This window comes from Hypanus sabinus, chromosome 1 (assembly GCF_030144855.1).
Source record: "Hypanus sabinus isolate sHypSab1 chromosome 1, sHypSab1.hap1, whole genome shotgun sequence".
Lineage (NCBI taxonomy): Eukaryota > Metazoa > Chordata > Chondrichthyes > Myliobatiformes > Dasyatidae > Hypanus > Hypanus sabinus.
In genome coordinates this window covers 115793197-115805449 of record NC_082706.1, presented here as the reverse complement: position 1 = coordinate 115805449, position 12253 = coordinate 115793197, and the positions used below count along the sequence as shown (strand labels likewise).

Below are 12253 nucleotides of genomic sequence, written 5' to 3'. Positions count from 1 at the left end.
TTGGTATATGGTTATATAAGAATGACACACATGAAATGGTTGTGAGAAGTAAACACATTCATAATATGTGTATATTATCGAGTAACAGCTTGAGGCTGACATGACAAGATACTGGGGCAAACTCCTTCAACAGTTTATAGCATAATATCCTTTTATGCAAGTAAATGCACAACAAATACTAGATCAACATAGAGTAATAACAATAAATAATTTAATCCCTGTAGACATGTTAAACTAAATAAAACATAAGGTAGCACAGGAGCTAGAAAGAAACCAACCTAAAGTACACAACAATGCTATACAAGAAAATAATGAAGATGACAATCCCCTTAGCACATATGAAAATGGAATTTCTTCAATAACCACTCCAATAATAAGAGTAACCACAGAGATGTAGAGCCTCCACAGAATGCTGATGAAGAAACTGAGCTTACAGATAAAATTATCCTAACATTTAACATCACACTAACTGAATACAGGAGCACTGACCCCTTACAAGAAAACCTTACATAACACAACAAATCATCATCAAAATTTGAAAAAATATTCTTAATACTCTCAGCAATATTATATTACCTGATTATTTAGGAAAACTTGAAACATTTGAAGAACTACACACAATAACATACTAAATATTCAGGATGGCACCAGGTACAACAGTGTGTTGTGTACTCCGAATTGGCATTGTAAATTTCTGTTTATCTCTCTACTTCTTTATGCATTTCTCTAACAAGAAACTGAAAGTCACATCAGGTATGTTCAACTGACTCTTTTGAACATCAGATAAATGACATTCAGCCCTATCATGCTGCCTTTCTTCCACTGGGAACCCCTGCTCCCACAAACCACGAGAGGTTCATTCATTACACCAGTGTTACCGAGGAAGTGGCATCGGAGGCGAGGAAGAAGAGCCGGCATCTTGGTTAGGTTTGTACGGTGCACAAATTGGCCACCACTCCCTAGCATACTCCTGGCCAATGAACAGTCCCTGGACAACAAGCTTCATTCGGAAATGCTTTGAAGACATTGTTCCCCAAGAATTGTTCGGGGTCTACCCAAACCAGAAGCCTTGGATAAATAGTTCAGTGTGTAAGTGCTGCTCTCAGTGCAATGTATAAATCCTTCACCTCTGGAGACCAACAGGAGCTCAAGAGATGCCACTATGATTTATGTAGAGCCATCAAGGTGACAAAACCACAACACATGGACAAAATCCAGTCACAACTCTGTGCCACAATGACACGCCATCATGGACTTCAAGATGCTGCCTTGCTTCCAGATGAGCTAAATGTTTTTGATGCTCGATTCAAGGTTGATAAGACTGAACCCCTGAGGAGAGCCACCAACAAGACCTGCTCCTTGGTCATCTCCAAGGCTGAGGTACACAGGATATTCCAGCACATCAACAGCTGCAAGGCAGCAGGGCCAGACAGTATCCCAGGGCGGGTCCTCAAAGTGTGTGCTGAACAGCTGGCTAGTGTGTTTACAGACATTTTCTCTCCCTCTCCCAATGTACAGTGCCCCCCCCCCCGTTTCAAATCATCCATCATTGTCCCTGTGCCTAAGAAAACCAAGGTAGTATCCTGCTGCACTCACTTCAATTATAAGCAAATGCTACATCTGCAGTGTGCTACCACCCACACTGGACCCCCTACAATTCACTTACCAAAGGAACCAGTCTACTGATGACACCATAGCCACAGCACTACACACCGTCCTCACTCACCTGGAGAAAAGGGATACATATGTTAGAATGCTATTCCTGGAGTACAGTTCATCATTCAACACCATAATTCACTCCAGACTTGACAGGAAGCTCAAAGATCTCAGACTGCACCATGCCTTGTGCAGCTGGATCCTAGACTTCCTGTTGGATCGCCAGTAGGTGGTAAGGATGAGTAGTCTCACCTCCAGCCCTCTGACCCTCAACACAGGTGCCCCTCAGGGTTGTGTCCTGAGTCCTCTCCTCTACTCCCTTTACACGTATGACTGTGTTGCCGCACACAGCTCCAAAATGCTGATCAAATTTGCAGATGACACAACATTGATTGGCCATATTTCTCGTGGTGATGAGATGGCCCACAGAGCAGAGGTTAACACCCTGACACAGTGGTGCCAGGATAACAACCTCTCCCTCAATGTCCAAAAATTAAAAGAACTGATCGTGGATTACAGGTGAAACAGAGAAAGACTCGCCCTGATCAACATCAAAGGGACTGTGTTGAGAAGGTCAGTAGTTTCAAGTTTCTCAGTATACACATCACAGAAGATCTCACTTGGACTGCACATACAGGCTGTGTGGTTAAAAAAAGACAACAGCATCTCTTCCACCTCAGTAGACTGAAGAAGTTCAGCTTGAGCCCCAAAATCTTCAAGACCTCCTATAGGGGCACCATTGAGAGCATCTTGAACTGCACCAACCTTGACTGCTGGGCACTGCAGAGTGATATGGACAGCCCAGTGCATCTGGGGACATGAACTTCCCACCACTAAGGACATTTATGGCAAAAGGTGCATAAGAAGCCTGGGAGATTGTGGGGACACCAGTCACCCCCACAATAATCTGTTTCAGCTTCTTCCATCTGGCAAATGGTACCACAGTATTAAAGCCAGGACCAACAGGCTACAGGACAGCTTCATTCTACAAGCCATTAGACTTATAAATTCACATGTCTGTACATTGCAATGGAGTCATAACACAAAGATTTTTACTCCCTTATGTTTTGGGATGTAAGATTTACATAATTTAAAATTCACAACATTAACAGCAATGCTGTGCAATGGCTCCAGAATAGGGGCACTCATTAATAGAAGCTCAAAACTGAGTAGTGAATTGAGAATAGCTAAATGGCAGAAGAGATTAAGAAACAAAATTGAAACCTTAGGAGCGGAAATAGCCTGTTCAAAATAGATAACACGAGCAAGGAAGTTAAGTGAAAAGGTAAGGAAATATAAGTTCCATACAAGATACGACCATCATAAAATAATAATAATATTACAGCATAAACAAGGAAGAACAATTTACTTAATAGATATAGTCATTCCAAACACACATAATGTACGGAAATCAATAAGTGTAAATCACCAGAAAAATGCTGAATTAAAAGAGGAAATTGAAGGACTATGGAACATGAACAGAGTATACATAATTCCAATAGTAATAACTACAACTAGTATCATCCTAAAGTCACTATGTAATAGTGTTAAACAATTAGGCCTACGTGGCAATGCTCATACATCAGGTATTACCAGCTTGAACTCAGAAATAATAAAAATCAAACAATAATAAAAATAAATATGCAATAAGTATTGAAAACATCAGATGAAGAACTCTTAAATGCGAGTCCATAGGTTGTGAGAACGTTGCAGTGAAGTTGAATGAAATTAGCCCCTCTGGTTCAGGAGCCTGGTGGTTGAGGGGTAACAACTGTTCCTGAACCGGTTTGTATCAGTGTTGAGGCTCCTGTACCTTCTTCCTGATAGCAGCAGTGAGAATAGAGCATGACCTGGGTGGTAGAGTTCCCTGATGATGGATGCTTCTTTCCTGTGACAGTGCTCTGTGTAGATGTGCTCAATGGTGGGAGGGCTTTACCCGTGATGGACTGGGCAATATCCAATACTTGTTGTAGAATTTTCTGTTCGAGGGCATTGGTGTTTCCATAGCAGGCTGTGATCAATATACCAGTCAATATACTGGCCACCACACATCTGTAGAAGTCTGTCAAAGTTCTAGATGTCATACCGAATCTTTGTAAATTCGTAAGGAAGTAGAGGTGCTGCCAAGCTTTCTTCGTAGATGCACCTAAATGCTGGGCCCAGGAGAGTTCCTTTGAAATAATAATAACAAGAAATTTAAAGTTGCTGACCATATCCACCTCGGATATCCCAATGAGGACTGGCTCATACACATCTGTTTTCCTCCTGAAGTCAAAAATCAGCTTGCACTTCATGAACAAATGTTGATTTCCTCTTTCATACCATAACTTGAGGGCAACTGATTAATTTGACTTATAGCTACACAACAAAAACTGGCCCCTCTTTATTCACCTTAGAACCATTATGCTATTTCTCTACCTGCTTGTGAATCAGTGGATATTCCAGACCATGTAACCCAATGAAACATAAAATTAGTTACAGAATCATAAACATCACAGCATAGACTCAGTCTTACACTGCTGTGCTAATACTTGCTGTTCAACATGAGCTGCTGACTCGAATATTATTTCTGCAGTTTCCTTGGCAACTACCATACATGCCCTTGCCTCTCACTCCCTCTCCCCATCCAACTATTGATTGCTCATGTTTGCATTAAATGTGGATAGAATTGTATTTAGTTATTTACTTTCCACTAAGCTCCATATATTATCACAGGAAGGTGAGAAATTACATTAGCTTCATGCTTAGAGGGAAAAGAGACTGGGGAGACAATGATAGGCAGACAATGCTGCCTGAAAGTTATTCTGACTCTTGTGTCCTCTGGCTCACTTGTACTCAGACAAGATACCTAATCCAGACCCATACAGGCATTATTGGTGGAAACAGCTTTTACACTCAGAACGTCTCTGAGTGTAGGTACCACGAGAAGTGAAGAGCAGACTTATGTGGGAAGGTCCATCAGAGGCAGTTCAACCAAGTCATAAAGAGATTAACAGAAGCTAATAGTACTGCTCAAACATACTCACCATTTCTTGAAACCCTGGCAAAGTCAAAGCCAGCCTTCTAGGAGTCTGGAGCGACTGATGAGAAGACGCCGCTGACATCTGTAGAAAGTTCGTCAAGAGCAAGTTGGAATTAAGTAGTCTGGATAGGTAGAAGAAAAGTGCAGATGTGGACAAACAGTAGTTGAACATTCACTCAGTTCTTCTAGAAAGCTGTGTGTGGGATCATGATGTGCTTTTACACAAAGATAATGACCACCAATGCATCAATTATTTCTGGAGTTATTTCCATATCTAGTTTGAGATGCAGATTATTGGTCATTTGGATTCAATCCCATCATTTCCCAACATAATATTCCTACCAATAATTCAGACTTTATTTAGTTCCTGCTTCTCGCTAGACATTGGGTTTCCTTGCATTTTGGACAGGTTACTTGAATCCTCTGTGAATACAAATGCAAACTATTTGTTAATTTAATCTACTATTTCTTTATTATTTTACCTATTTCTAAATGAGGTCTATATTTCTCTTCATTGGTCTTTTTCTCAATGTATCTGTAGAAGATTTTACAGTCAGTTCCCTACAAGCTTAATCTCATATCGTTTTCCTACCCTTAATTAATCCTTTGGTCTTCCTTTCCTGAGTTATAAACTGTTTCCTTTCCTCAGGTTTGGGGCCCTTTTAAGCCAATTTATATGGCTTCTCCTCAGACCCAAAATTATATCTAATTACTCTTCTTAATCATGGTTGAAGTACCCTTTCTGTGTTCTTTTTGTGCCCAATGGAGTGCACAATGCTTGTTCATCCATGAGTCCCTTAAATTTTTACCTGCACTGCACATTCTCTGGAGCTACAACACTCGATTTTTTATTCTGTTTTTCTTTCTGTTGCCTTGATGTACTTAAGCATGGCATGGTACAAATGGATAGCACACAGATAAAAGCTCTTCACTATAGTTCTGTACAAGTGACAATAATAAAACCAAAATCAATACCAATATTGAATGCTTATTATTTCTGATCCACACAAACAATGTTCCACAGTCTATTTAATCAACTCTTGCTTTATATCATTGTTGTTTCCTTTATTTAGATTCAGGGCCCTAATCTCAGAATATGAATCAGAATCAGGTTTATTATTGCCATCTTAGTTGATGCAAAATTTGCTGTTTTGTGACAGCAGGACAGTGCAAAGATAGAAACTTACGATAAATTAAAATAAATTGTGCAAAAAAAAAGAATGATGAGGTAGTGTCCAAGGATTAGATTAAATTGAGGAAATCCATGCAGCTGCAGGTTTCATGGACCATTCAGAAATCTGATGGCAGAGGGGAAGAAGCTAAACTAATAATTTCTGAATTATTGAGTGTGGGTCTTCGGGTTGCTATACCTCCTCCCTGATGGTAGCAACAGGAAGAAGGCAAGCACTAGACAATGAGGGTTTTTGGTAATAGATGAGTGACCACCTCTTCATGATGATCTGGATGGTAAGAAGCTTAGTGCCTGTGATGGAATTGGCTGAGTCTGCAACCCTCGGCAGCCTCTCGCGGCCCCATGCATTGGAGCCTCCACACCGGGTGTTGATGCAACCAACAAAAATGCACTCCATGTACATCTATAGAAACGTGCAAGAACTGTTGGCGACATAACGAATCTCCTCAAACTCCTAACAAAGTAAAGCTTCTGCCATGCCTTCTTTGTGACTGTATCAATGTGCTGGGCCCAGCACAGGTCCTCCAAGTTATGTCCCTGGCCCAGCTAAACGAGGCTTTAAGATGCCCCTTAAGATAGAAGGCCTAGTATCAATGTTCTGAACTGGAATACTTGAGGAGCCGCCTTTGAATTTGATATCAAAACTCCAATAGCTTTTGATGGAAGACAGTTACTACCACCAAAATCCGCTAAAATATCTTGCACATTGAAGGCAAAACAAAGGGCCTCTAAAAACTAGGACAGAAATCTGTCTCAAGCAGTAGTGTGTAACATTCTATGGAATGGCCTCTTTGTTATGGGCAGTATATCATTTTCAATTCCACTTCAGTCAGTGGGATTAAATATTAGTTGCTGTGCTAAATGGGTGACCAAGCTGATAGAGATCCCATTTTGTGCCACCGCTTGTGATGAACTTCCTGCACTTAATAACATCAAGAGTCTTTCAAGACACACAACAAGCCAACAGCAATGACAAATGCCCTTTGGTAATGGGGAAAAGAGAAAAGAGCTCTGAACCTTTTTGGCCCAGGTGCCAATGGTAACCACAAGTAACTGATCCACTGTGTGGAGCCCCTACAACTCACTTCAGCTGGACACAATCACTTAGCAGTGACAGAGATATTGATTTTTCCTCATGAAATGCTGCTCACAGCACAGATGTAGCTCGATCCAATTGCAAGCTGGCAATGTCATTTACCTGCAAGCTGATGATGAAGAAGCAGACAGCAAGGAAAGAAAAGGAGAGGATGCATCTTTAATTGCTGCCTGTTCCCTTGTAGCTGTACATCCTGACATATGAATTAGATGCACTTCTTAACCTGATGGGATCATATTTCTTTAAAAGCCAGACAGGGTATTAAGTTTTTTTTCAGTACTGACTCCAGTGAGTAATACCTCAACTACACTCTATCAGAAAAAGGCATTGTTAACAGGAACAATAATTTGGCTGCAGGCATGACTGTAGATTAACAGTTTGCTCAGCCAGCTAGAATTTTGACATGAGTTGCCAACGTGAAGTCAAAACCATCCCTTGCTATTCCAAGTATGATTCAATTTACCTGCCCAAAAAACCCTCCAGGACAAATAGAAAATTAGCAAAATATGCTCAATGCAAAGAATGACATGTATCATTTGACCTTCTAGCCGTAGTCCTTCAAATACTGTTGCAGTAAGGTCAGAAATTACAACACCTTCCAGTGTAACTAAATTTAACTAAGATGATACAAGGGATGAGTAACTACAATTATGCACAACACTGAATAACATGAAGTTGCTTCCCCAGCGCACAAAAGATTATAGAGAAATTTAAAAGGTGTTTTCAAAATTATGAGATAATCCTCAAGATATCTAATATATTGTTATGATTTATAATATATGTAGTGTGTGGTTGGCAGGAGAAGATTCAAACATAAATTTCAATCGGGAATTTGCTTTGTACTTGAAAAAGAAATAAAATAGGGCCTTTGGAGTAAGAGAAACCACTACCTGTTTTATGTTTTGTAACACCAAAACTAATCAAAAGAAAAACATGGGAACCTGGGGATAATGTGTGACGATTCGTTTTTTTATTTCAGTGATGTGCTCACATATGATGTGGTGGCATAATGACATATGCCATTCACATATAACCCATAATAAATTATGTAAACAACAATATTAAATTTTAAATACATGATAGTTCCCCTGCTTAGCAATAAAATCCAACTCAATATGGAATGGACCTCAACTCAAATATGTAATGTATTGTTCTTTAGTCATGTTATTGTGTGTGTGTGTGTGTGTGTGTGTGTGTGTGTGTGTGTGTGTGTGTGTGTGTGTGTGTGTGTGTGTGTGTGTTGAGAAAAATTACTCACAGATTGAGAAAGAGACCTTGAGTCTGTAGCCAGATTTGGCAGGAGCCTGTTATAGTAATAGGCAAATCCTAAAAAGGACCACAACTGTGACATGTCCTTCGGCCTTGGGGATTCCACCACTTCTTGAATTTTCTCTGCACACGAGTGTAATGCTTGTACTCTAATGGTGTGACCTGTCACGTACACGCAACCCTGTAAAAGCATCAGCAGCAATACAACACACCTGGAGTCTGGTTTTGCTGTTAACAAAACACTATTTTATTAGTAACTATGTCATATTGTAACTTAAACTCGGTAAATCAAGAGTTAATGGTGATATGCATATATTGGTGTAAATATGTAGATCCCCAAACTTCTTCAAGCTCAGGTGGTAACTGACACAGTCTTACGATTGTGTGTAAGAAAAGTTCAGTTCAAATCACAGGTTAATTAATGCGAGATGTTTATAATCTAAAGGTGAATGTTGTGAGAAGGCAATTACATTGATATTCCACAGATTCCACGACAGCAATACAAAATAACAACAGCAGTAGGTTTTATCTCCGAAGTCGTTCCACTCCACACACACGAAGTATCACGGACAGTGATCTTCAACGAGTATCCTTTCAACACAAGCGGTACCATACCTGAATTCAGCTACGGGACATCTCAAAGTGGTGGCCGCAGGATACTCAAACAGAATCCATGTATGGATTATCACCAACAGTAGCTTATCACAAAGAGAACCATCTTCAAGGGAACCACCACCCAGGCAAGGGTCAACACACTGGTAGATTCCACAAGGTTACCCCAATCACACAACGTGATAGCCACTTAACCAGTTCCATGACATACAAAATAACTCCAACAGTGATTTGCCACAGGGGTGCCTTTCTTCAGTGAATTACCACACCCAGACAAAGGATAAACACACATGTGGTATTCACAAAGGTTCCCCCTCACCGGAGAACCCACTCCTTTGGATTAACTAAGTGACAATCATACATTCATAACTGAATGGGCTACTTAGAGAGAGAGTCCAAACAGTGATCTCTTTGTCACTAGGTTTCTTCTGTTCCAAACCTATCTCTCCTCTCTTCTCTTCCTGCAAACTTGTTCTTGTTGCAGAAACTTGTGAGAGTCGTTTATCAATACTCTGGATCGATCTCAACTCACCCCTTTTGGGCTACCGAAAGTTTAAACCAGTGACCGACTTACTGGTGTCTTCCATTGACCAAATCCATCTTGACTCTGTGTGTCTGTGACTGTCCTTGTAAAAAATAAACAAGCTGCAGAGAAACTATAACATTCGATTGTCCATCAAATAACTCCACGTCTCTCTCTCTCTCTCTGGAGCAGCTCAAACAGTATCCAAAAGTCAGTCTCATTCTCCCGGCATTTTAAAGTGGCAGTCCACAGAATAAATGAAAAACAGACCACAGTAAGTGAAGCTTGGTTTGAAGTATTCATATTTGTTGCATTGTGCTCGGAGCTCAGAACCTTCTAGTCCTTTTCACACTGTCTTCAGGTTTTGGTTATGTTCTTTGTCATTCTGATTGGAAACAATAAGTGCCTGGGTAGCCTATGGTGAGAGATTCTTTGGATTCTTCTTTCATCTCCATCTCTAGGTAGACCTCAGCTAAGCCCACTCCAGAAAGTTTTGCAAAGATATCCTCTGTCCTGTCTATTGCTAGTTTTTAAATTATAAATCTCAAAACTACCTAGTCCTGTGTCACTCTCATCATTTTAAGATCTTTTATCAACAGCATGTAGATTAGTCAACACGAGGGAATCTGCAGATGCTAGAAATTCAAACAACACACACAAAATGGTGGTGGAACACAGCAGGCCGGGCAGCATCTATAAGGAGAAGCATTGTCAACGTTTTGGGCTGAGATCCTTCATCAAGACTAACTGACCGTTTCGCTGAACACCTACGCCCGGTCCGCCAGAGAAAGCAGGATCTCCCAGTGGCCGTACATTTTAATTCCACGTCCCATTCCCATTCTGATATGTCTATCCATGGCCTCTTCTACTGTCAAGATGAATCCACACTCAGGTTGGAGGAACAACACCTTATATACCGGCTGGGTAGCCTCCAACCTGATGGCATGAACATTGACTTCTCTAATTTCTGTTAATGCCCCTCCTCCCCTTCTTACCCCATCCCTGAAATATTTAATTGTTTGCCTGTTTTCCATCTCCCTCTGGTGCTTCCCCCCCCCTCCACCTTTCTCCCGAGGCCTCCTGTCCCATGATCCTTTCCCTTCTCCAGCTCTGTATCACTTTCGCCAATCACCTTTCCAGCTCTTAGCTTCACCCTACCCCCTCCGGTCTTCTCCTATCATTTCGCATTTCCCCCTCCCCCCACTACTTTCAAATCTCTTACTATCTTTCCTTTCAGTTAGTCCTGACGAAGGGTCTCGGCCCGAAATGTCAACAGTGCTTCTCCCTATAGGTGCTGCCTGGCCTGCTGTGTTCCACCAGCATTTTGTCTGTGTTGCTTGTAGATCAGTGCTCTTTTTGAAACTGGAAGTTTTCTTTTTATCTTTTTCTCTACCTTGTGCAGACTCTGTATTAATTTTTCTGCCTGACATGCTCTTTGCATGTCCTATTTTGTTGCATTTTCTGCAAATCTTGCCTTTAACCCTGCATTAGTCTGGTGTATATGAGCCCCTGTCACAATTTGGTGGGGCAGGCAGATTTCTACTTAGATATTGGAGTTATGTTGATGCTTAATTTTATTCCTGATTGCAAATCAATTGTGGCTCTGTTTGCTGTTTCCATTGATACAGCAATTTCAATTGCTCTTCTTAATGTGAATTGTGCTTCTGTTAGGAGGTGTTTTTGAATATTTTCTTTTAAGTTTCTACAAACTAAACAATCTCTCTGTGCATCATCAAACCCATCACTGAGCAAACAATGCTCGGACATTTTCTTCAATTCAGCCATGTATGTTGAAATGGACTCCCGTCCTTTTTATTCCACTTATGAAACTTAAAGTGTTCTGCAATCAACAATGGTTTTGGTTCTAAATGTTCCTACATCACTTTCATGATATCAGCAAAGCTCATTTTGGCTGGCTTTTTTTGAGGTTTAAACTTCTAAGCAAACTGCATATTTTCCCATTTATTACATTCAGTAGCATTGGCACTGTCTTTAGACCATAAAACATAGGAGCAGAATTATGCCATTCAGCCCATCGAGCCTGTTCTGCCATTCCATCTTGGCTGACCCCAGAACCCACTCAACTCCATACACCTCCCTTCTCACCATATCCTTTGATGCTCTGACCAATCAGGAAATTATTAACTTCTGCCTTAAATATACCCACGGACTTGGCCTCCACTGCAATTGGTGACAGAGCATTCCACAGATTTACTACTCTCTGGCTAAAAAAATTCCTCAGTTCTAAAAGGTCACCCCTCAATTTTGAGGCTATGCCCTCTAGTTCTGGATATCCCCACCATTGTCTCTACATCTACCCCATCTAGTCCTTTCAACAGTTGCATTGGCTATTTCATTTGCCTCAAAATACTGCCCAATGTGTTCAGTATACAATATCGAGTTATCTGTTGTGTAATCAATCAAAGACCAGCTATTTATGCTTTTTTTAACTTTATTATTCTGACTTTGTACTCACTGTTTATGAACCATGAATTTCATTCATTTTCAGCCTTCTTTTAAGCTTGAATGTCTTATTGCACTTCCAAATGTTAAAAAATGTTCTGCTTTTTTTTTAACTCAGATGTCCTTCTCTCTCCCCCTTGAAAAGAAAAAAAAATGTGCTGTGATTCAACAGCTAGGTAGTCATCTTGGGTTCATTTTAAAACTTACTTGTCACCACTGTTAAGTTTTATAACTCCAAAACTAATCAAAAAGTAAATACAGGAGCCTGGAGATATCATATGCACATTTTGTTTTCACTTTAGTAGGGCACTCACATGTAATGTGATGGCATAATGACTTAAGCCATTCATGTATTTTTTACATATAATCCATAATGAATTATGTAAACAACAAAGAATGCTTAATCAAACAATATTTTTA

At 40.3% G+C, this 12253-nt stretch overlaps 1 long non-coding RNA gene across 2 annotated transcripts; it reads right to left on the bottom strand.

The window, feature by feature from the left end:
* Nucleotides 1-203: 203 nt before the first annotated feature.
* On the bottom strand, nt 204-11971 carry LOC132378465 (uncharacterized). Of its 2 annotated transcripts, none has more exons than XR_009507054.1 (3): nt 11847-11971; nt 4683-4800; nt 204-3827 (listed from the first exon to the last, which is right to left on the bottom strand). It is a non-coding gene; the product is annotated as an uncharacterized LOC132378465 (long non-coding RNA). The 2 variants fall into 2 exon arrangements; XR_009507080.1 differs by having other exon boundaries at nt 204-1726.
* Nucleotides 11972-12253: the final 282 nt, after the last annotated feature.